We start from the raw sequence: 22,909 nt of genomic DNA, 5'->3' as shown, positions 1-22,909 counted from the left end.
CATCTGGGTGTTCATGGAAATGAATGTGTTGGAGAGGATTCAGAGGTCTGTGATCAAGATAGTGGTGTTTCTGTTATGTTTGCTCTGAGGAGGATAGATGAAAGGCATTTGTGGAATGCAAAATTTGGAGAATGGTTAATGAGCCAAATGGATTGCCTGAGAGAGTTAAGTGCATTATCATCGATTTCATGGACAGATATAGTTTTTGTGGAAATAATGGTCAATATGGATCTGTTAACATGCAGATATCATCTGAGCGATGATGTTAATAATAATGTCAAAATGCAATTTTGAATTTTTCCCAGTCTTCAAAACCACTAAATTTACTTAATTACATAGAACCACAAAGATTCAAACAATTACAGAACCAAATGCTGGCAAATAAGTCAGCTTTTACTCTTACAGAATACAGAGACAAATGTAAGAAAGCTAAACAGTGTGTAAAACTAGCTAAACAAAAGTCATGGGAGGACTTTGGCAAGAATATAGAAAATAAATATCAAGAAGGTGGCAAAATATTCTGGAGGTTGTTGAAGAAGCTTAGGAATGGAGGAAAGAGTGCTGTAAAAGGAATTAGAGATGATAAAGGTGAAATGAAAACAGGAGAAAAAGATATCCTTGAAGTATGGAGTAATTACTTTGAAAAACTGCTAAATGAAACAAGCAATGATGACAGCACAGTGATAAAAAAACACTGACCAGGCATGCAGTCAGGAATACATATCCATACTTGAAGTAGAAAAAGCCATCAAAGGCTTGAAATGTGGAAAGGCAGCAGGAATAGATGATATTCGACCAGAAATGCTGAAGTATGGTGGTATAAGAGTCTTACAGTGGCTGCACTGCATAGTTCAGAAAGCCTGGACAGAGGGACGAATTCCCGATGATTGGAGTAGAGCTCTCATAGTACCCATATATAAAAAGGGAAATAAAACTGAATGTGAGAATTACAGAGGTATTTCCCTACTGAGTGTTCCTGGCAAGATCTATGCAAGTATACTTGAGAAACGGTTGAGAAGAATTATGGAAGAAAAGCTTGGTGAAGAACAAGCTGGATTCAGGCCAAATAGAGGCTGTCAGGATCAGATCTTCACTTTACAACAAATAGTCGAGAAAGCATGGGAATATAACAAAGATCTGTATTTAAGTTTTGTCGATTTGGAAAAGGCATATGACAAGGTGCCAAGAGAGAAACTATTCAATACGCTGCAGTTATATGGTGTCAATGGGGCATTATATCAAGCAATACTTAGTCTTTATTTGAGATGTGAGTCAGCAGTTAGAATTGAAGGAAGTACAGGAAGATGGTTTAATGTTAAATCTGGTGTGAGACAAGGATGTACATTATCCCCTCTGTTATTCATTATCTATATGGATCACATTATGAAGGAATGTGGTATTAAACCTGATATCAAAATTGGAGATGTTAATGTCAGTTCTTTGCTTTATGCGGATGATGTTATACTTCTAAATAAATCCGCTACAAGTCTGCAAGATTCTCTGACTAAATTGAATAGCTGTTGTAATAGATATGGTATGAAGGTCAGCAATAAAAAGACAAAGACAATGAAAATAGGCAGAATCATTGAAAATGTCAACTGTGTTGTGAATGGAGAACCTGTGGAACAAGTAAAACATTTCAGCTACTTAGGCACAATTTTTACTGAAGATGGTGAACTAAATATAGAAATAGACAACAGAATCAGCAAAGCTGGTATCGTGGGAAGTCAATTGAATAAATTCATATGGAATAAGAAAGAAATTAGTCGGAACACTAAATTAGCTGTATACAAGACTGTGTTCAAACCAATTTTAACTTATGGATCTGAGAGCTGGGTCAGAAGTAAAACACTTGACCAAAGACTAGAGACCGCAGATATGAGAGTCCTGAGAAAGATTAGAGGCGTGAACAGATGGCATCAATGGCAATATCATATTAAAAATGAGGATATTAGGAAAGAACTTGACATTGTCAGCATCCAGGAATGCGTTAGCAGAGCTAATCTCAGATGGTATGGTCACTTAAATAGAATGGGAGAGGAAAGATTAGCAAAACAAGTGTTCTCTGCCAGGTTGGCAGAAAAACGACCCAGAGGAAGACCAAGATATAGGTGGATTGATACGGTACAAAGTGCCTTAGACGATAGAAATATAAGATCTGATAATGTTGGAGTCTTGACAAGTAACAGACTGATTTGGAGGAAAATTGTAGATAGGAAGTTAGTAATGATGTAATTTTTTCATGTAGTACTGTCATATCCTGTACACCCCTTGAGGGTACATGGCAGGAATTTGATGATGATGATGATGATGAATGCAGGAGAAATCTGTTCAAGTTAATACTTACGTATTTACTCCTATTCATTCAACATCACACCTGCTCTACCATCATGAAGATGGTAGAGCAGGTAGGTTATATTGCATGTGCTATAGGAAGGTTGAAATAGATGGAAATAATCCTAACCTTTTGTCACTTCAGTCACGTAGGAAGAAAAATTTTAAAAAATTGGAAATTTGGGGAATATAATTTAAATACTTTAGCAGTTTAGAAACTAGATAAGTCCCAGTTGAGTGTATACAGAGTTACACATTGAAGTTTTGGGAATTGAAAGATTATTAACACCAGACCTTCATGGAGTCCAGACTTATTACGGGAGACAAACACTGTTATGTACAAAGCCATCAAACTGTGCTTTAACCATTCACTATCTGAATTCACCACAATATCAGGCAATGCGTTCCACTGATCACCTACTCCTTATGCCCCTGTTCTACCACTTATCCCATTCTATGAAAGGTTTCTTCCACATTAACCTGATTACAACCCTTTACCAACTTAAATATCTTAATCATATCCCATCTCTTCCTCCTTCCTATTCACAAGGCTTTGCAAACTGCATTTCCTCAATCTGCCTTTCATATTTCATATCCCAAAGACAAGTTATGACCTTAGTCGGTCATAATGCCCCTTATACAATAGAACCAGAACCTCTTTATTTCTACAAGTTGAGGTCCTTTGCATCATTGTCATAATCTGATGTTATGCCTTCACAATAAACTTGTGCAGTGTGACCTCTGAACTTCAGATCCTTGTCCACTACCAGTCCAAGGTCTCTTATCTCCTCAGCTTCCTTGAAAATTTCCTTACCAAGTGTATACTTTGCATCCCATTGTTGCCTACCGAATTTCAAAACTTATGCTAGTCAACATTTGAATTGACAGTTTCATACTGTTGCCCATTGATACAATCTATTCAAGTCTTCCTAAGGCCCAAGATCTGCTTGATTCCTCATCACTCCTCCCAGTCTTGCATCATCTGCAAACAGTTGTGTATCACCAGTTATACCTATTTTAATATCATTAATATATAGATTAAATAATGGTGGTCTCAAAATTGACCCTTGTGGCAAACCACTAGTGACTTATCTCTTTTGAGATAGTGAACCCCCCCCCCCCCAAATACACAAATTGCTGATGCCTATCCAACTACTAGTTGATCATCCAATGTCATCTACTTCAGTTTAGTGAACAGCTTGTGGTGTGACAAAATCTAAGTATACCAGTATATATGCATCTCCCTTTTTCAATACATAAGCAAGTTTTTGTAAAACATGACAAGCACAAAGAATATCACTATAATCAACTACTCACTTTGGTATCTATCCTCTATCTCAGTGGTTCCCAGCTTTTTCCCACTTGTGTACCTCCTTTAAACAAATTTCTATAAATTATACCCCTTGTTTTTGAATAATATGCACGTAAACACAAGAAAGATATTTAATTAACCAAATATTTTAGTCTGGAAATAGCAGACCATCTTCAGTGGCACTACAAGAACAGTTTTAAAAAAATACAAGGTGGAATGCTAACAATAGATCATTTAAAAATAGAACAAGCCGCATGATGTTATACCACAGGGAATATTTTTAAGTAGAGACACGATTGAAATAAAGATATTAATTAACAATATTAAATAACATAAAATTAATATGAATTAATGAGTTATCCTGATTAGACTTTCCCAGATTTTTAATATAGATATACAGTCATTCCGATTCAGGTTAGGACGATGGAGTAAGGCCTCTACGCTTTCTTTGAATAAACGTTCAAATTTATAACGGCATCTATGTAAGAGGCAAGTTTTTGATCAAAGGATGTTGTGGTTAGTTTCCATCCGTGCTGAGCCAATCCAGATTTTTCAGGTTTGTTGTGATGAATGGAGGATAACATCCATCCTAGTATGGAGATATAAAGCCTAGTTTAGAAGGCCTGGACAGAGGGATGAATTCCAGATGATTGGAGTAAAGTTCTCATAGTATCCATATATAAAAAGGGAAATAAAACTGAATGTGAGAATTAGAGGTATTTCTCTACTGAGTGTTCCTGGTAAGATATATGCGAGTATACTTGAGAAAGTTGAGGATTGTGTGAAGAGAAGTATGGTAAAGAACAAGCTGGATTCAGGCCAAATAGAGGCTGTCAGGATCAGATTTTCACTTTACGACAAATAGTTGAGAAATCATGGGAATATAACAAAGATCTGTATTAAAGTTTTGTAGATCTGGAAAAGGCATATGACAAGGTGCCAAGAGAGAAGCTACTCAATACGCTACAGTTATACGGTGTTAGTGAGGCATTATATCAAACCATACTTAGTCTTTATTTGAGTTGTAAGTCAGCAGTTAGAATTGAAGGAAGTACAGGAAATGGTTTAATGTTAAATTTGGTGTCGGACAAGGATGTGCATTATCCCCTCTGTTATTCATTGACTATTCAGTTCTTTACTTTATGCAGATGATGTTGTACTTCTAAATAAATCTGCTAAAACTTTGCAAGATTCTCTAACCAAAGTTAATAACTGTTGTAATAGATATGGTATGAAGGTCAGCATTAAAAAGACAATGAAAATAGGCAGAAACATTGAAAATATCAACTGCATTTTGAATGGAGAACTTATATATCAAGTAAAATGTTTCGCCTACTTAGGCATGAATTTTAGTGAAGATGGTAAATTAAATATGGAAATAGACAACAGAATCAACAAAGTTGGTATGGTAGGAAGTCAACTGAATAAATTTATATGGAATAAGAGAGAAATTAGTCAAACACTAAATTAGCTGTATACAAGACAGGATGCTACAGATATGAGAGTTCAGAGTAAGATTAAGGAAGTGAACAGATTCCATTAGTGACAGTATCACATTAAAAACGAGGATATTAGGAAAGAACTTGACATTAACTGTTGTGGTTGAGTTTTTCCACTAGCTGACTTTTCATTCTTGATCTTAGTTCTCCAGTGAGAACATTTCTGACTTTTTATGTTTGGACATGCTGTCTTATTGTGTTGTGCAGTCATAATGTACAACATAAGTTAGAGCAGGGGTCGGCAAACTTCTTTGACCGTCAACCCCTTGAAGAGTTTCTTGACTTTTTATCGACCCCCCTCTATTTTACTATTACATAATTATAATAGGATAAGCAAAAAAGATGCTTGTTGGTAAATACATCATTTTGGCCTACTTGATTGCCCTCTGTAACTATTTTCATGACCTTGCTCTATCTTACAGGTCCTATTCATGTCGCTGTTCCCACGATTTACTCTTAATTGCATTGTGATTCAGGATGGAGATAATTCAAGTTAACCGAATTAAATATTGCCTGTACAATGATGTCTTATATTTTTCTATCGACCACTTTGGTGACCACTAAGTTAGAGAAACATCTCTTTACTGTGCTAAGTTATGCACATTTGCCCATGTCTCTTCCTCTTTCTTATATGCCTCACCCCAAAAAATCTGATTTATTTCAAGAGCAAATTGTTCCCTATAGGTTAATTCTATTCATTAGCATTCTTCTTGAAATGTCTGAGAAAGCAGAAATATTTAAACTTTTATGTATTAATATTTAATCAAGAAAATATAACTGATACAAAGGTAATAACTGCAAGCTTCTTCATAAGTATTTTTCAGTGCAATGGTTATGACCATAATTTCACTGACTATATTCTATTATGATGATAGATGTTATTTTTGTTCACTTGGAAGGACATCAAGATTGTATCAGATATCTGGACAAGACTAGTCTTAGTCAGCATTTTCTCTCTTCGATAGAGAAACGGTTGATGCATTCAAATCAAAATCCCTCGTAAAAGCTATTTCATTATCTTTTTATGACTTGACGAATTCTAATGAAAATCATATCTGTGCTTTATTATTATTTAAAATTTTGTTCCACTCTTTATTTTGACTTAATGGATTATTGCCCAACAGATGGATTGATAGCAGGGGTGAAAATATCGCAACATATTTATGTAAGTTCTGTCTGTTTAATAATTTTTATTATATATTAGTTAGAATTGTTGGATCACAGTTTTTTGTTTCTTTCTCCTTTTTAGCCATTCATCCCATCTGATCATCCAGTTCATCAATTTTTTCCGTCTACTGCATTGATTTTGGTACCACCTGTGATCATAGGTGTTGTATTTTTTGGAGCTTTAGGTAAGATTCATTTTGTGTTTTGCTTATTTCAGAGTAAACAAACAAAATTATTGAAATGTGCAACAAAGGCTATGCTTTAATGAGTTCATGTGACACATTTCCTATTTCCACCAGTTAAAGTTCTGTTGACAGCTTTCACCAGACGGGTGTACACAAGTGCAAGTGAACAACACATATCTCCCTTTAAAGAGCTCTTTACATCATAAGGTTTTTGTTTAACTTTTATATTTATGTGAATTTTTATAAGCTTAGTTATGTTTAAGGTTCATGTTCACAGTTTAATCATTAGAAGCAAAATGTAGAACAATGAAGTGAAGTAATATCCAGTGATTTCAGTGTTTCACCACTGTGACATCATCATTAACACGTTTGCTGCCACGCTACTTCGGCATAGTCTGTTCCCGTACGCTGAGCAATTTCACTTCTTCAAGGTCAGTACGGTAAGCGTCATACGAGTATACTCGTTGGCTTGTGCAGAGCATATACCATCTATGAGTATACACAGTTTTGCTGCTAGCTCCACAAGCCAACCTTTTTCACTTCTTCAAGGTCAGTACGGTAATCTCGTTGCCGGTGGTAAGCATCATACGAGTATATACTCGTAGCTGGCTTGTGTAGCTCATATACCAACTACGAGTATACTCATAGTTGGCAGCAAACGTGTTAAGGATATAACATAAAACTGAGAGCAGCAGAAAATTGCATTTTCTCTTCCTTGGCCACAGGCTGACTGCTTCAGATTTTGCCTCGGGCCACATTCATATAGCATCTCCACATTTTTGAGCTTAATGTAAAAGACACTTATCCAGCAGCATTTTAAATTGTAGATTATTTTTGTCATCTAGTATGAGACAACTATGTTGCTTATTGAATGCCTGAAGTTATGTGAGCAAGTATCATGCTCTCTCTCTCTCTCTTAATGTCCAGTTTATTTAATCTATGTTCATCAATGATTGGTTGTTATATGAGGAATGAAAAAGTCACTAATCGAAATTGTGCTGTCCTTGGATTATCCCTTGTTGCAGGTCTGCTGCCAGGCAGCTTCCATTTATCTTGAATTTTTGAAGTATTCCACAAAAGTGAAAAGTATTTCTTTACATGCATGGAGATAGAAATTTGTTACAGAATGTAACATGTTATAGAGTCGTGTATTCGCCATATCACATATAACACAGTATTAGTCTGTTAAAAACTGAGTTTTGAATAACATGTTTCACGGTTTCTTCTGATGTGCACGTGTGTGTGGAGGGGGGGGCGTACACACACAAAATAAAATAATGCATGGCTTTAGCTTCTACAGCATTGGAAGACAAGGTGAGCTTTTGTCACAAACTTCAGTCTGACAACACCTGCTATGAAAATTTATTTGTACCCTGGTATGTACGTACTTACCTGTCTACTATCCTCTCAGGAATTTTTAAAGACAGCTAGCCTGAATGACTTTTTCTTTCATTTAATAGCACTCTCAGTTCAGATGGATTCACCAACCTCAGTTGTCGTGTTTATCAAGCCATCATGCACATTAAATTGGTATTAGCACATTCTCACCAGACACCATACAAATTGTATCACGTTCTCTATTTATAGAAAACTGACACACACTGGAAGACATCTACATTAACATCACATCATCATCAAGCTCAACTGTATGAAATCCTCACACTATTAACTCATTAAGCCATTTGTTCTGGTGATGCATCTCTTGACACAGAACTTGACAATCCTCCTACTCCCTGGACATATAAACAAAGCACCACATTCAAACTACATATCTAGCTAGCAACTCTGTTCCACTCTCCTAAAGACAAACTCCATCTTTTAGCACAGATACTGGAGTGTATGAAGTACTCTGGAAAACATAAGAAATGCATTAATGATCATTATGGTAAGTCAGGACTTGCAGACCATTCTGTGGACACCAAACCCAGGATTAGATGGAAGAAAACCAGTGTGCTATATAGAAGATGTTACAGGGCAGAAAGACTGTTTTTAGAATCAGCAAAGGCCTTGAAGCATTCTCCTAACTTTAAAAAATATCTCCCAGAAATTATTATTACGTTACACCTCCAGGGAGTCCAAAGACTCATCGAGGGAGGGCACCTACTCTACAACTCTGTCTCCACCAACCGCAACTACCTTCATCATCTACACCATAGATGGCGAATGGCATGCATGCCAGAGGTGGCACATCCGAGAATTTTGCTGGCATGTCAATGATTTACAGGTGATATCCTTTTATACGCTTTTTAATTGTTACCATACGTACAAGTTAAATTTTGTTTTGCACCAGAGAGCAGCTATGAAGATGTGCATGTGATTGGTGGTATTAACAGAAGGTCGCGGGACCCAAAGACAAAGACAACCTACAATTGTTGAGTTGACATGCTAATTAATAAGACATGCTGTGATTCTCTTCAACCAAATTCCATAACGTGAAACTGTCATAACAACATTCACTATATATTTCTTAGTTTTAACACATTCACGACGGGTCGTCGTTTATTGTTCTGGTGGAACTTCTCTTTATCGGTGGACTCAACTCACACAAAGTTTCAACCTTTGGTTGAATTTTATTGCTGCTTGTTTGTTTGAGCTGGCACAGGAACTCACACATGCATTATATGGCATATTTCAATTCATGGTAGAATTTTATTTTAAGTTAGCCTTTGCGATCTGTCATAATGACATTGAATATTTCAAATGCAATAAAACAAACACTTCTTTCATGTAATTGAAAAATTGGACAAGAGATTTTAGTTAGATACTGTGTTTCCAGTGCAACATATGGTTTTGCTTGAGTCTATACAGTGTAGTTTCTGTGAGAGGGGACATGTGATTCATTAGTTAGCGCCGTTTTTATTCCAGCTGTCTCTAATTGCACAGACTGCAAAAGCCTCCTTACCTTAATCAGGGATACAATAAAAGTACTTGTTTTTCTTGCATCTGCAGTATAATGGCTGTTGGGGAGGGCGTGTTGTTAACCGCAAGGAGCGAGTGAACATGTTTAAATATTTTTTTGTGTGCGAGGTATATGCAACACTTCTTAATGTATTTTTTCGTCAAGTAAAATCAGGGATGCCAGTTATTTTTGAGTAAATATGGTAAGCTTTTCCCAGACAAGTTGACATCCTTCTACTGCTTCCCTTGCTCAGCTAACTTCGATGGCGAGTTACAATGCATAAATATTTTTCTCACTAGTTTTTTTTTTTCAAACCAACATAATGAAAATCAATTTAATAATACAATAATCAGTTTTACACTGAATAATATTATAAATTTATAAATAAATAAATTAAGTTAGATTAATTTTCTATCAGTTTTTCCCCTATTAAAAACTGCCTGGCACGTCAGCAACTTAATTTGTAAATTTTTGGCACGCGCACATAAAAAGATTCGCCACCACTATCTACACCAATGCCATATACTGCTGACCATCACCACTAATATTTTCACAGACAATCGCAAACATCCATGCCCACATTGGGATTCGAACCTGCAGCCTTTCGGCTGGAGAGCGGATACGCTAACCACTCTGCCAACCAGGCCGTCATTTTGTAGGCATCATCTTAATATCAATATAGCAAATGACTTCTATATAACAATTAAGATGATGGAAGTATTTTCACTTGGCTATGCTACCAAATAAAGTTTGCACCTGAAGTATTTTCAGGACTGGGACAACTCATGGCAAAGTGGTATAGGTTTTCATCGCTTGGCTTAGTATCCCATAATGCAAAGCACATCTCCTTGCGGGCATGTATAATGCTCTGCATTAAGGGAAGGATTACTACCCAGACTGGTTTCGACCTTTATTGAGGTCTCATCAGTGGGAGCCAAACCCAGAGGTGGTGATACTAAGGTGGAAGTAATGGAGAAGTCATTTTTCCATATGCCAGTTGCCAAAAGGTGTCAGACCTTGTTATTAAAATTCTCTGGATTAGAGATAAGTTGGTGGAAGTTTTTTTCCCGGTCTTGAAAATACTTCAGGTGCAAATTTTGTTTGCTTAAACTTGGATAAAGGATTAAACCAAATATATAATTGGTAGCATAACCAAGTGAAAAAATTTCTATCAACTTATCTCTTATCCAGAGAATCTTAATAAGGTGTGACACCTTTTGGCAACTGGCATATGGAAATATAACTTCTCCATTACTTCCACCATAGTATCACCACCTCTGGGTCTTGCTTCCACTGATGAGACCTCAATAAAAGTTGAAACCGGTCAGTGACCCTTCCCTTGCATAGCATTATACATGTTTGCAAGGAAATGTGCTTTGCATTATGGGATACTAAGGCAAGCAATGAGAACTTATACCACCTTTGCCTCGAGTCAACCCAGTCCTGAATATACTTCAGGTGCAAATTTTGTTTGCTTATACTTGGATAAAGGATTAAACCAAATATATAATTGATGCCATATTAAGGTAGCATTGTCTGTTACAGCTTAAACTGTTTCACTTACTGATTGTATGTAGTGTGTAACAGGTAGCTATGCTATGGTAATGTTGATTTGAAATCCAGCAAAATGTAATTTAGTTAATAGATATCATTTTATGATTTAGTATTTTTGTATTGTAATACTGTAAAAAAAAATTCTGTGCATTTGTTAAGGAGGAGGACATTATGAATAAACAGTACTGTAATACCTTGCTTTATGATAATAGACTCATGTCCATTTTTATGATGTTCACATGAATCAATGAATGCGTAGTTTTCATCAACCTTTAATTTAAGACATGATTCCTCATTACATCACTCTAGGTGCTTCACAGTGAACTATAAACTGTTTCTAACTACTATTTCATCATCATTAAATTGACGATATATACCCTCAAGGGGTCTACAGGATATGATAGTACAACATGAAAAATATACATCATTACTAACTTTCTATCTACAATTTTCCTCCAAATCAGACTCTCTTACCTGTCAAGAAGACTCCAATAGGATCAGGTCTTATATTTCTGTCTTCTAAGGCACTTTTTACTGTATCAATCCACCTGTATCTTGGTCTTCCTTTGGGTCTTTTTCCTGCCAACCTCACAGAGAACACTCATTTTGCTAATCTTTCCTCACCCTTTCTGCTTAAGTGACCATACCACCTGAGATTAGCTCTGCTAACACATTCCAGGATATTAATGATGTCAAGTTCTTTACTAATATCCTCGTTTTTAATATGATATTGCCATTGATGCCATCTGTTCACATCCCTAATCTTTCTTAGGACTCTCATATCTGCTGTCTTTGGTCAAGTTTTACTTCTAACCCAGTTCTCAGATCATCATCAAATTCTTGATATATACCTTCAAGGGGTGTACAGGATATGATAGTACTACATGAAAAATTACATCATTACTAACTTACTATCTATAATTTTCCTCCACATTAGTCTGTTACTTGTCAAGACTCCAACATTATCAGATCTTATATTTCCATCTTGTAAAGAACTTTTTTTGGTATCAATCCACCTATATCTTGGTCTACCTCTGGGTCGTTTTCTTACCAACCTGGCAGAGAACACTTGTTTTGCTAATATTTTCTCTCCCATTCTGTTTTAGTGACCGTACCACCTGAGATTAACTCTGCTGACTCATTCCTAGATGCTGATAATGTCAAGTTCATTGCTAATATTCTTGTTTTTAATTTGAAATTGCCATTGATGCCATCTGTTCATGCCCCTAATCTTGCTCGAGACTCTCATATCTGCGGTCTCTGGTCTTTGGTCAAGTGTTTTACATCTGACCCAGCTCTCAAATCCATAAGTTAAAATTGGCCTGAATACTGCCTTGTATACAACTGATTTAGTAATTTTGCTGATTTCTCTCTTATTCCATATAAATTTATTCAGTTGACTTCCTACCATACCAACTTTGTTGATTCTGTTGTCTATTTCCATATTTAATTTACCACCTTCACTGAAAATTGTGCCTAAGTAGCTGATTTGTTTTACTTGTTCTATAGGCTCTCCATTCACAATGCAGTTGATATTTTCAGTGTTTCTGCCTATTTTCATTGTCTTTGTCTTTTTAATACTGATCTTCATACCATATCTGTTACAACAGTTATTCAATTTCAAGTAGCTAAAATGTTTTACTAGTTTTGTACGTTCTCCATTCACGATGCAGTTGATATTTTCAATGTTTCTGCCTATTTTCATTGTCTTTGTCTTTTTAATGCTGACCTTCATACCATATCTATTATAACAGTTATTCACTTTAGTCAGGGAATCCTGCAGATTTGTAGCGGATTTATTTAAGTGTATAACACCATCCGCATAAAGCAAAGAGCTGAGATTAACATCTCCAATTTTGATATCAGGTTTAATACCACTTTCCTTCATAATGTGATCCATATAGTAATAACAGAGGAGATAATGTACATCCTTGTCTCACAGCAGATTTAACAATAAACCATCTTCTGGTACTTCCTTCAATTCTAACTGCTGACTTACAAATTAAATATTAGTATTGCTTGATATAATGCCCCATTGATACCATATAACTGTAGTGTATTGAATAGCTTCTCTCTTGGCAGCTTATTATATGCCTTTTCCAGATCTACAAAACTCAAATGGAGATCTTTGTGATATTCCCATGATTTCTCCACTATTTGTTGTAAAGTGAAGATTCGATCCTGACAGCCTCTATTTGGCCTGAATCCAGCTTATTCTTCACCAAGCTTTTCTTCTACAATTCTTCTCAACCGTTTCTCAAGTATACTTGCATATATCTTACCAAGAACACTCAGTTGTGAAATACCTCTGTAATTTTCACATTCAGTTTTATTTCCCTTTTTATATATGGGTACTATGAGAGCTCTACTCCAATCATCGGGAATTTGTCCCTCTGTCCAGGCCTTCTGAACTATGCAGTGCAGCCACTGCAAGATTTTTATAATATTGTACTTCAGCATTTCTGTTCGAATATCATCTACTCCTGCTGTCTTTCCACCTTTTAAGCCTTTGGTGGCTTTTTCTACTTCAATAATCAGAAATACATATCCATATGTATTTCTGACTGTATGCCTGTTGAGTGTTTTTTATCAATGTGCTATCACTGCTTGTTTCATTTAGCAATTTATCGAAGTAATTACTCCATACTTCAAAGATTTCTTTTTCTCCAGTTTTCATGTCACCTTTATCATCTCTAATTCCTTTTACATGTATTAATTTCTTTCCTCCATTTCTGAGCTTCTTCAACAACCTCCAGAATATCTTGCATTCTTCTTGATATTTATTTTCTATGTTCTTACCAAAGTCTTCCCATGACTTTTATTTAGCTAGTTTTACATTTAGCTTTCTTACATTTTCTCTGTATTTTCTAAGAGCACAAGCTGACTTATTTGCCAGGAACTTTTTATATGCTTTCTTCTTTTCCTTCACTGCCTTGTTAACTTCCTGTGTATACCATGGAGTTCTGATTTTTCTGTCCTTGCACACCTCACCACATGCCTCTCTGGCTGAATCAATCAGGGTTTTCTTCAAGCCTTGCCACTGAATCTCCAAAGTTTGGTTCCTGTTCTCAAACTATTTCATTTTTTCTTCAATAATCTTTGTGTATTTCAGTCTACAGTTCACATCTGAGAGCTGTTCAACTTTTATTTGCTTTGAAACTTTCTTACATGTTGTTCTTTTCAAAATCAAACTCAATTTTATTCTGCTCAAGTCTAAATAGTGATCACTTTCAATTTCAAATCCTCTGTACACTAGTGTCTGGCACCAGGGAGAAAATATCACTATCATCAATAATATAGTCAATGAGACTTTTTTTATTCCTTGCCTCTTCTCTCCATATGAATTTGTGTACATTTTTATGTTGGAACATGGTGTTAGTAATAACCAGTCCATGTGCTGAGCAGAAATCCAACAAGTATTTGCCATTATTATTAGCTTTGCTCTTTTCTCCAAATTTTCCCAAAATATTTTTGTATGTCTCACAATCATTTCCTACTCTGCTATTTAGATCCCCAACAAGGACCAACTTTTCCTTTTTCATTGTGTCAGTTGCTTTTTTCTAAAGCCTCAAAAAATTCCTCTACTTCTACCTTAGTAGAACCTTCTGTGGGACCATTGGCACAAATAAGTCTCATTGTCCAGTTCCCTATTTTCATATTTTCCCACATCATTCTACTTGAGAACTCCCTCCATTCAAGAAGATTATCCTCGTATTTTGTGTTGTTGATTACTATGGCTACCCCTTCTTTTCCTTGATTGTCATTGCCTGAATATAACATTTTGTATTTATTGCTCAGAAAGATCTCACCAGTTTTTGTCTTTTTTGTTTGTCACCCCTATTATGTCCATCTGGTACTTATCCAATTCCTCTGCTAGCTCCATTTCTTTGGCATTCAGGCTTCCTTTTTCATTGTCATTATGTTGATAGTACCAATCTCTAACTCTGGTGATGTTGAGCTGGTTTTTTTTTTTTTTTTTCAGATTTGTTTCAGTAGCTGACTTTTCGATGTTTACTTTTGTTCCCTGGCGAAAACAATGGGGGCGTTGTTTAACCAGGCGACACCCCAGCTGACATGAAGTTCTGTCATGTTGTGCCATCATTTTTTTATTTTGGTTTAAGCGAATAAGAATACAATTTGGTCGACTAAATCCCAAATTGCAAGCCCATCCTCGTTACTTCAGTATCCAGGTAGATACCTAACAGGGTGCACCACCAGTAGGTGAGGATTGGACCTTTGGTCAGTTCTCCACATTCATTTAAAGGTTATGTGGAGGTCTCCTCTCAGTTATAGAGCTTTGACCCTTAAGCAACCCACTCACTCACACACACACACACACACACACACACACACACACACACACACACACACACACACACACACACACACACACACACACAAGGGGGGGGGGCTCCTCTCCGCTGGCGCCTAAAATGCCGAACCCCTAGAGTTCCAGGCTGGTAAGACAAAAAACTTGACGTATAAAGTTAACATAGAAACGTTTCAAATTTCGGCTTATCTTTTTATATATATATATATATATATATATATATATATATATATATATATATATAGCTTGCTTTTACATATTGGTGTAAAAACCTGTGTGTGCTGTCATTTTTTCTAATTCACTGTATATCAAATTATTACAATACTTTTTTTAACAGGATTACTGGAGCACTGCTCCTGTTAAAAACTAGTAATCTTGTAATTTTAAGAAGTGGAATGAAATAGGAAAATAAATAATCAAAATGTGTAATAATAACTTATTAATTTGTTTCTTTCTGTTTGTCAGCAGCTTTGTACATCTTAAAAGAACAAAAGGGAAAAGAATTGTGAAAAAAAAAGAAAAGGAAAATAATGTGAAGAACATTGAAAGTGAATCAGTTGTGATATTCTATAAGTAGCCATATAATAATTATACTTTCTGGTGAATTCATACTTGCAAGTGTTCAACATAATGAGTTAAGAATAAGTTGCATTCCAGTAATAAGCCAGCTTCTACTTGTGTAACTTACTTAAATCATTTGTTGACAACCAGATAGCAAGGTTGCTTTTTCAAGCTCTTTGGAAATCACATCAGTTGGAAAGAATGTGTTTTGACAGTGTAGGTAAGTGAAATAATTTCTAATAATTAACAAAAAAAAAAAAAAAGTGGAGAAAAAGTTTGTCATTTATACTTTAAAATTGTAATATTAAGAGATTAAGATAGTTGTATTGAGAAATAAGCAAGTTTCTGCATAACTGTTGAGTTTGATTGGATAGTTATACCCTAAAGGGGGACAGGTATAGAAATACGAAATTGGAGTGTTATCAGACATTGGAATTAACAAAATATAGGTTGCATGTATTTGGAATCTATGCATATGATTGCATTGAAACCTTGCAGGGTAAATTTGGCATATAGGAATATCTGAAGGTGCATGAGCAGCACATTTCTGTGATATTCAAATTTGGCAGCTTGAAGATTATAGTTCTTGGAACATGATTTCGGTGGAAACAGATCTTTGTAAACATTCATATTCACTGGAATATGTTTGGATTCTGGGTTTAAGGGTGTCTTGAAAAATTGGTTCATTTAGCATGCATGTAAAATATGTGTTTTTTTTTTTTTCCTTCCTTAAACTTAGAATGATTAATACATTATAGTACATTACAAGTAATAACAAACAGGTTAACCCCCTCTTCTAGACCCAAATCAACCAGCAGAGCATGCAGAATTCCATAAAGGCTTTAACAGAATTGATTACATTCATGCAGTAAAACAAATAATAGAAAAAGCAGAAGAAAGCCAATTGCCTCTATGTCTAGTCTTTATTGATTATGAAAGAAGCATTTGATTCCATCAAAACTAATGCAATAATCAAAGCATTCCAGAATCAGAGAGTTCCCTGAGAATATATGGACCTCATCCAGGAAATATACCACACTGCAACAGCAACAATCCAACTTCACACAAGTCTGAATTAAATATCATTTGAAAAAGGTGTCCGACAAGGAGACTCTATCACCCAAAATCTTTACAGCAGTCCTTCAAGAAATATTTAATAATATCAATATAAATGGACGAACCTTTGTATAAAAATAACAGAAACTTAACACACCTAAGATATGCAGATGATATCATAATTTATGCAAACACTCCAGAAGACCTTAATATAATGATGATCATCATCATCAAATTCCTGCCATGTACCCTCAACGGACGTACAGGATATGATAGTGCTACATGAAAAATTTGCATCATTACTAACTTCCTATCTGCAATTTTCCTCCAAATCAGTCTGTTACTTGTCAAAACTCCAACATTATCAGATCTTATATTTCTATCGTCTAAGGCACTTTGTACCATATCAATCTACATATATCTTGATCTTCCTCTGGGTCGTTTTCCTGCCAACCTGGCAGAGAACACTTGTTTTGCTAATCTTTCCTCGTCCATTCTGTTTAAGTGACCATACCACCTGAGATTAACTTTGCTAACACATTCCTGGATGCTAACAATGTTAAGTTCTTTTCTAATATCCTCGTTTTTAATATGGTATTGCCATTGATGCCATCTGTTCACGCCTCTAATCTTTCTCAGGACTCTCATATCTCCAGTCTCTAGTCTTTGGTCAAGTATTTTACTTCTGACCCAGCTCTCATATCCATAAGTCAAAACTGGTTTGAACACATTTTCTATACAGCTAATTTAGTGTTCCGACTAATTTCTCTCTTATTCCATATGAATTTATTCAATTGACTTCCCACCATACCAGCTTTGTTGATTCTGTTGTCTATTTCCATATTGAATTTACCATCTTCACTAAAAATCATGCCTAAGTAGCTGAAATGTTTTACTTGTTACACAGGTTCTCTGTTCACAATGCAGTTTCAATCGTTGACATTTTCAACGATTCTGCTATTTTTATTGCTGACCTTCATACCATATCTATTACAGCAGTTATTCAATTTAGTCAGGGAATCTTGCAGACTTGTATTGGATTTATTTAGAAGTATAACATCGTCCTCATAAAGTAAAGAGCTGACATTAACATCTCCAATTTTGATATCATGTTTAATACCACTTTCCTTCATAATGTGATCCATATAGATAATGTACATCCTTGTCTCACACCAGATTTAACATTAAACCATCCTCCTGTACTTCTTTCAATTCTAACTGCTGACTTACAACTCAAATAAAGACTAAGTATTGCTTAATATAATGCCCCATTGACACCATACAACTGTAGCGTATTGAATAGCTTCTCTCTTGGCACTTGTCATATGCCTTTTACTGATCGACAAAACTTAAATACAGATCATTGTTATATTCCCATGCTTTCTCAACTATTTGTCTTAAAGTGAAGATCTGATCCTGACAGCCTCTATTTGGCCTGAATCCAGCTTGTTCTTCACCAAGCTTTTCTTCCACAATTCTTCTGAACCGTTTGTCAAGTATACTTGCATAAATCTTGCTAGGAATACTTAGTAGGGAAATACCTCTGTAATTCTCACATTCAGTTTTTTTTCCCTTTTTATATATGGCTACTATGAGAGCTCTACTCCAATCATCGGGAATTCGTCCCTCTGTCCAGGCTTTCTGAACTATGCAATGCAGCCACTGTAAGACTTTTATACCACCATACTTCAGCATTTCTGGTCGAATATCATGTATTCTGCTGCCTTTCTACATTGAAGCCATTGACAGCTTTTTTTTTTACTTCAAGTATAGATATGTATTCCTGACCTTATGTCTGTTGAGTGCTTTTTACCACTGTGCTATCACTGCTTGTTTCATTTAGCAATTTTTCGAAGTAATTACTCCATACTTCAAGTATAGATTTTTCTCCCGTTTTCATATTATCTTTATCATCTCTAACTCCTTTTACAGCACTCTTTCCTCCACTCCGAAGCTTCTTCAACAACCTCCAGAATATTTTGCCACCTTCTTGATATTTATTTTCTATATTCTTGCCAAAGTCCTCCCATGACTTTTGTTTAGACAGTTTTACACAGTGTTTAGCACCAGCTGACTTATTTGCAAGGAACTTTTGATATGCTTTCTTCTTTTCCTTCACTGCCTCTTTAATTTCCTGTATCCACCATGGAGTTCTGATTTTTCTATCTTTGCAGAGAACCTCACCAGATGCTTCTCTGGCTGAATCAGTCAGAGTTTTCTTCAAGGCTTGCCACTGAATCTCCAAGCTTTGGTTCCTGTTCTCAAACTATTTCATTTTTTCATCAATAATCTTTGTGTATTTCAGTCTACAGTTCACATCTGAGAGCTGCTCAACTTTTATTTCCTTTTAAACTTTCTTACATGTTGTTCTTTTCAAAATTAAACCGAATTTTGTTGTGCTCAAGACTAAATATTGCTCACTTCCAATTTCAAATCCTCTGTACATTCTGGTGTCCAGCACCAGGGAGAAAACATCCCTATCAACAATGACATGGTCAGTGAGACTTTTATTATTCCTTGCTTCTTTCCATGTGAATTTGTGCACATTTTTATGTTGGAACATGGTATTAGTAATAACTAGTCCATGTCCTGAGCAGAAATCCAACAGATATTTTCCATTATTATTAGCTTTGCTCTTTTCTCCAAATTTTCCCAAAATATTTTTGTGTCTCACAATCATTTCCTACTCTGCTATTTAGATATCCAACAAGGACCAACTTTTCCTTTTTCATTGTGTCAGTTGCTTTCTCTAAAGCCTCAAAAAATTCCTCCACTTCTACCTTAGTAGAACCTTCTGTGGGACCATAGGCACAAATAAGTCTCATTGTCCAGTTCCCCATTCTGATATTTGCCCATATCACTCTACTCGAGACTGTTTGCGATTCAAGAAGATTAGCCTCGTATTTAGAGTTGAATACTATGACTACTCCTTCTTTTCCTTGATTGCAGAAAATGCAGAGAACCGACCAGATGAGAAGCCCTGGTCGGTTCTCTGCATTCTTTTAATGGCTTTGTGGAGATCTCCTCTCAGTTATACAGCTTTGACTCTTAAGCTCCCCTAATATAATGATAGAAGACTTATATCATGAAAACAGAAAAGTTGGTCTAAAAATAAACAGAGAAAAAACTAAAATCATGTTTAATCATTTTGTAACACCGAAAAACATAATAATATAAAAATAATTTCTTGGAAAGAGTCTCTTCATATGCATTCTTAGGTCATCTCATTGATCTAAACTGTGGACTCCAAAAGGAAATAAATAGGAGAGTTCAACTTGCCTGGAGTGCATTAAAAAAATTGGAAAGCATTTTTCAAAACAATGATGTCCCACTCTATTTAAAAAGGAAGAGATTTAACCAGTGTATACTTCCAGTCATCACATATGGTTGCGAAACTTGTTCGTTAACAAAAGCACTGGGATATAAACTAACAACAACTCAAAGAAAAATGGAGAGGTTGATACTAGACATCATATCACATTAAAAGATAAGAAGCCAGACTTGCATCTTAGCGTCTAAAATGGAAATGGAGTGGATATCTATCACATCTTTCCAGAAGAGAAGATGGGTGATGGACTACCATACTAACAAACTGGATTTCAAAAGAAGGGAAACAAAGCTGAGGATGTCCTAATAGAAGGTGGAGTGATGAATTGTCAAATTTTGTTGGGAAAAATTGGTCAACCGTTGTGAAGAACGGAGAAAGGGGAAGGAACGGGAGGAGGTCTTCGTCCAGTATTGGTCAGAAAATGGCTGAAAAGAAGTACATTATTGCTGATTTTTGTGATTTTATTGTATTTGGTATATTTCATAAACCATCAATACCTCCCATAACAACATTTCAAATGATGCGGCTTTCACCTATTATATGATTTGTAATTAGTTTAAAAATTTACTATTGTACATTTATTGCAATTTCATCAGAAAGATAATTATATTGATTACATTTAACATTGGGGTGCTTAAGGGTCAAAACTGTACAACTGAGAGAAGACCTGCACATAGCCTTTAAAGGAATGCGGAGAGCCGACCAGGGCTTCTGACCTAATGTCCAATCCTCACCTTCTCGTGGTGCACCCTGTTGGGTATCTACTTGGATACTGAACGAACGAGGATGGGCTGGCAATTTGGGATTTAACTGACCAAATTTTATTCTTATTGGCTTAAACCACAATGTTAAATGATGGTAAAACATGACAAAATTTCATGCCAGCTGGGGCGTCGCCCGGTTAAACAAGGCCCTCCCTCCGTTGTTTTCGCCAAGGAACCAGGGCGAACAGCAAAAAGTCAGCTAGAGGAACAATTCTGAAAACACACCCCAACTCAACTTTACCAGAGTTAAAGATCGGTACTATCAACATAACAAGCCTGAATGGCAAAGAAATGGAGCTAGCGGAGGAATTAGATAAGTACCAGATCGACATAATAGGGGTAAATGAAACAAAAAAAGACAAAACTGGTGAGATCTTTCTGTATTCAGTAAGTATTCAACACAAAATATGAGGCTAATCTTCTTGAATGGCAGTCAGTCTCAAGTATGGGCAAATATGAGAATGGGGAACTGAAAAATGAGACTTAATTGTGTCTATGGGCCCACAGAAGGTTCTACTAAGATAGAAGTAGAGGAATTTTTTGAGGCTTTAGAAAAAGCAACTGACACAATGAAAAAGGAAAAGTTGGTCCTTGTTGGGCATCTAAATAGCAGAGTAGGAAATGATTGTGAGATATAGAAAAATATTTTGAGAAAATTTGGTGAAAAGAGCAAAGCTAATAATAATGGCAAATATATGTTGGATTTCTGCTCAGGACATGGACTGGTTATTACTAACACCATGTTCCAACATAAAAATGTGCACAAATTCACATGGAGAGAAGAGGCAAGGAATAAAAAAAAGTCTCATTGACTATGTTATTGTTGATAGTGATGTTTTCTCCCTGGTGCAGGACACCAGAGTGTACAAAGGATTTGAAATTGGAAGTGATCACTATTTAGTCTTGAGCAGGATAAAATTGAATTTCATATTGAAAAGAATAACATATAAGAAAGTTTTAAAGCAAATAAAAGTTGAGCAGCTCTCAGATGTGAACTGTAGACTAAAATACACAAAGGTTATTGAAAAAAAAATGAAAGAGTTTGAGAGCAGGAATCAAACCTTGGAGATTCAGTGGCAATCCTTGAAGAAAGGCCTGATTGATTCAGCTAGAGAGGCATGTGGTGAAGTTGTCTGCAAGGATAGAAAAATTAGAACTCCATGGTGGACACAGGAAGTTAAAGAGGCAGTGAAGGAAAAGAACAACGCATATCAAAAGTTCGTGGCAAATAAGTCAGCTTGTGCTCTTACAGAATACAGAGACAAATGCAAGAATGCTAAACACTGTGTAAAACTAGCTAAACAAAAGTCATGGGAGGACTTTGGCAAGAATATAGAAAATAAATATCAAGAAGGTGGCAAAATATTCTGGAGGTTTTGAAATAGCTTAGGAATGGAGGAAAGAGTGCTGTAAAAGGAGTTAGAGATGATAAAGGTTACATGAAAATGGGAGAAAAAGATGTCCTTGAAAGGCAGTAGGAGTAGATGATATCCAACCAGAAATGCTGAAGTATGGTGGTATAAAAGTCTTACAGTGGCTGCATTGCATAGTTCAGAAAGACTGGACAGAGGGACGAATTCCCAATGATTGGAGTAGTGCTCTCATAGTACCCATATATAAAAAGCGAAATAAAACTGAATGTGAGAATTACAGAGCTATTTCCCTACTGAGTGTTCCTGGCAAGATCTATGCAAGTATACTTGAGAAATGGTTGAGAAGAATTGTGGAAAAAAAGCTAGGTGAAGAACAAGCTGGATTCAGGCCAAATAGAGGCTGTCAGGATCAAATCTTCACTTTATGACAAATAGTTGAGAGAGCCTGGGAATATAACAAAGATCTGTATTTAAGTTTCGTCGATCTGGAAAAGGCATATGACAAGGTGCCAAGAGAGAAGCTATTCAATACGCTACAGTTATATGG

The 22,909-nt window shown here is 35.8% G+C and overlaps 1 long non-coding RNA gene across 2 annotated transcripts in view; it reads left to right on the top strand.

Moving 5' to 3' along the window:
- LOC150103800 (uncharacterized) overlaps window positions 1–22,909 on the top strand; it is a 105,458-nt gene that overhangs the window by 12,742 nt on the left and 69,807 nt on the right. Inside the window, exons 3-4 of one of the 2 annotated variants that reach the window (XR_016548715.1) lie at window positions 6,395–6,497; window positions 15,749–16,061. This is a non-coding gene — a long non-coding RNA (uncharacterized LOC150103800). Of the gene's footprint in view, window positions 1–6,394; window positions 6,498–15,745; window positions 16,062–22,909 lie in introns of both variants that reach the window. The other variant, XR_016548714.1, reaches the window with a different exon arrangement.

This window comes from Typopeltis vanoorti, chromosome 8 (genome assembly GCF_054136105.1).
Source record: "Typopeltis vanoorti isolate ZY-2024b chromosome 8, IOZ_Tvanoo_1.0, whole genome shotgun sequence".
Classification (NCBI taxonomy): domain Eukaryota; kingdom Metazoa; phylum Arthropoda; class Arachnida; order Uropygi; family Thelyphonidae; genus Typopeltis; species Typopeltis vanoorti.
Note: the sequence above shows the minus strand (reverse complement) of the source record. Positions and strands in the feature narration are given on the sequence as shown.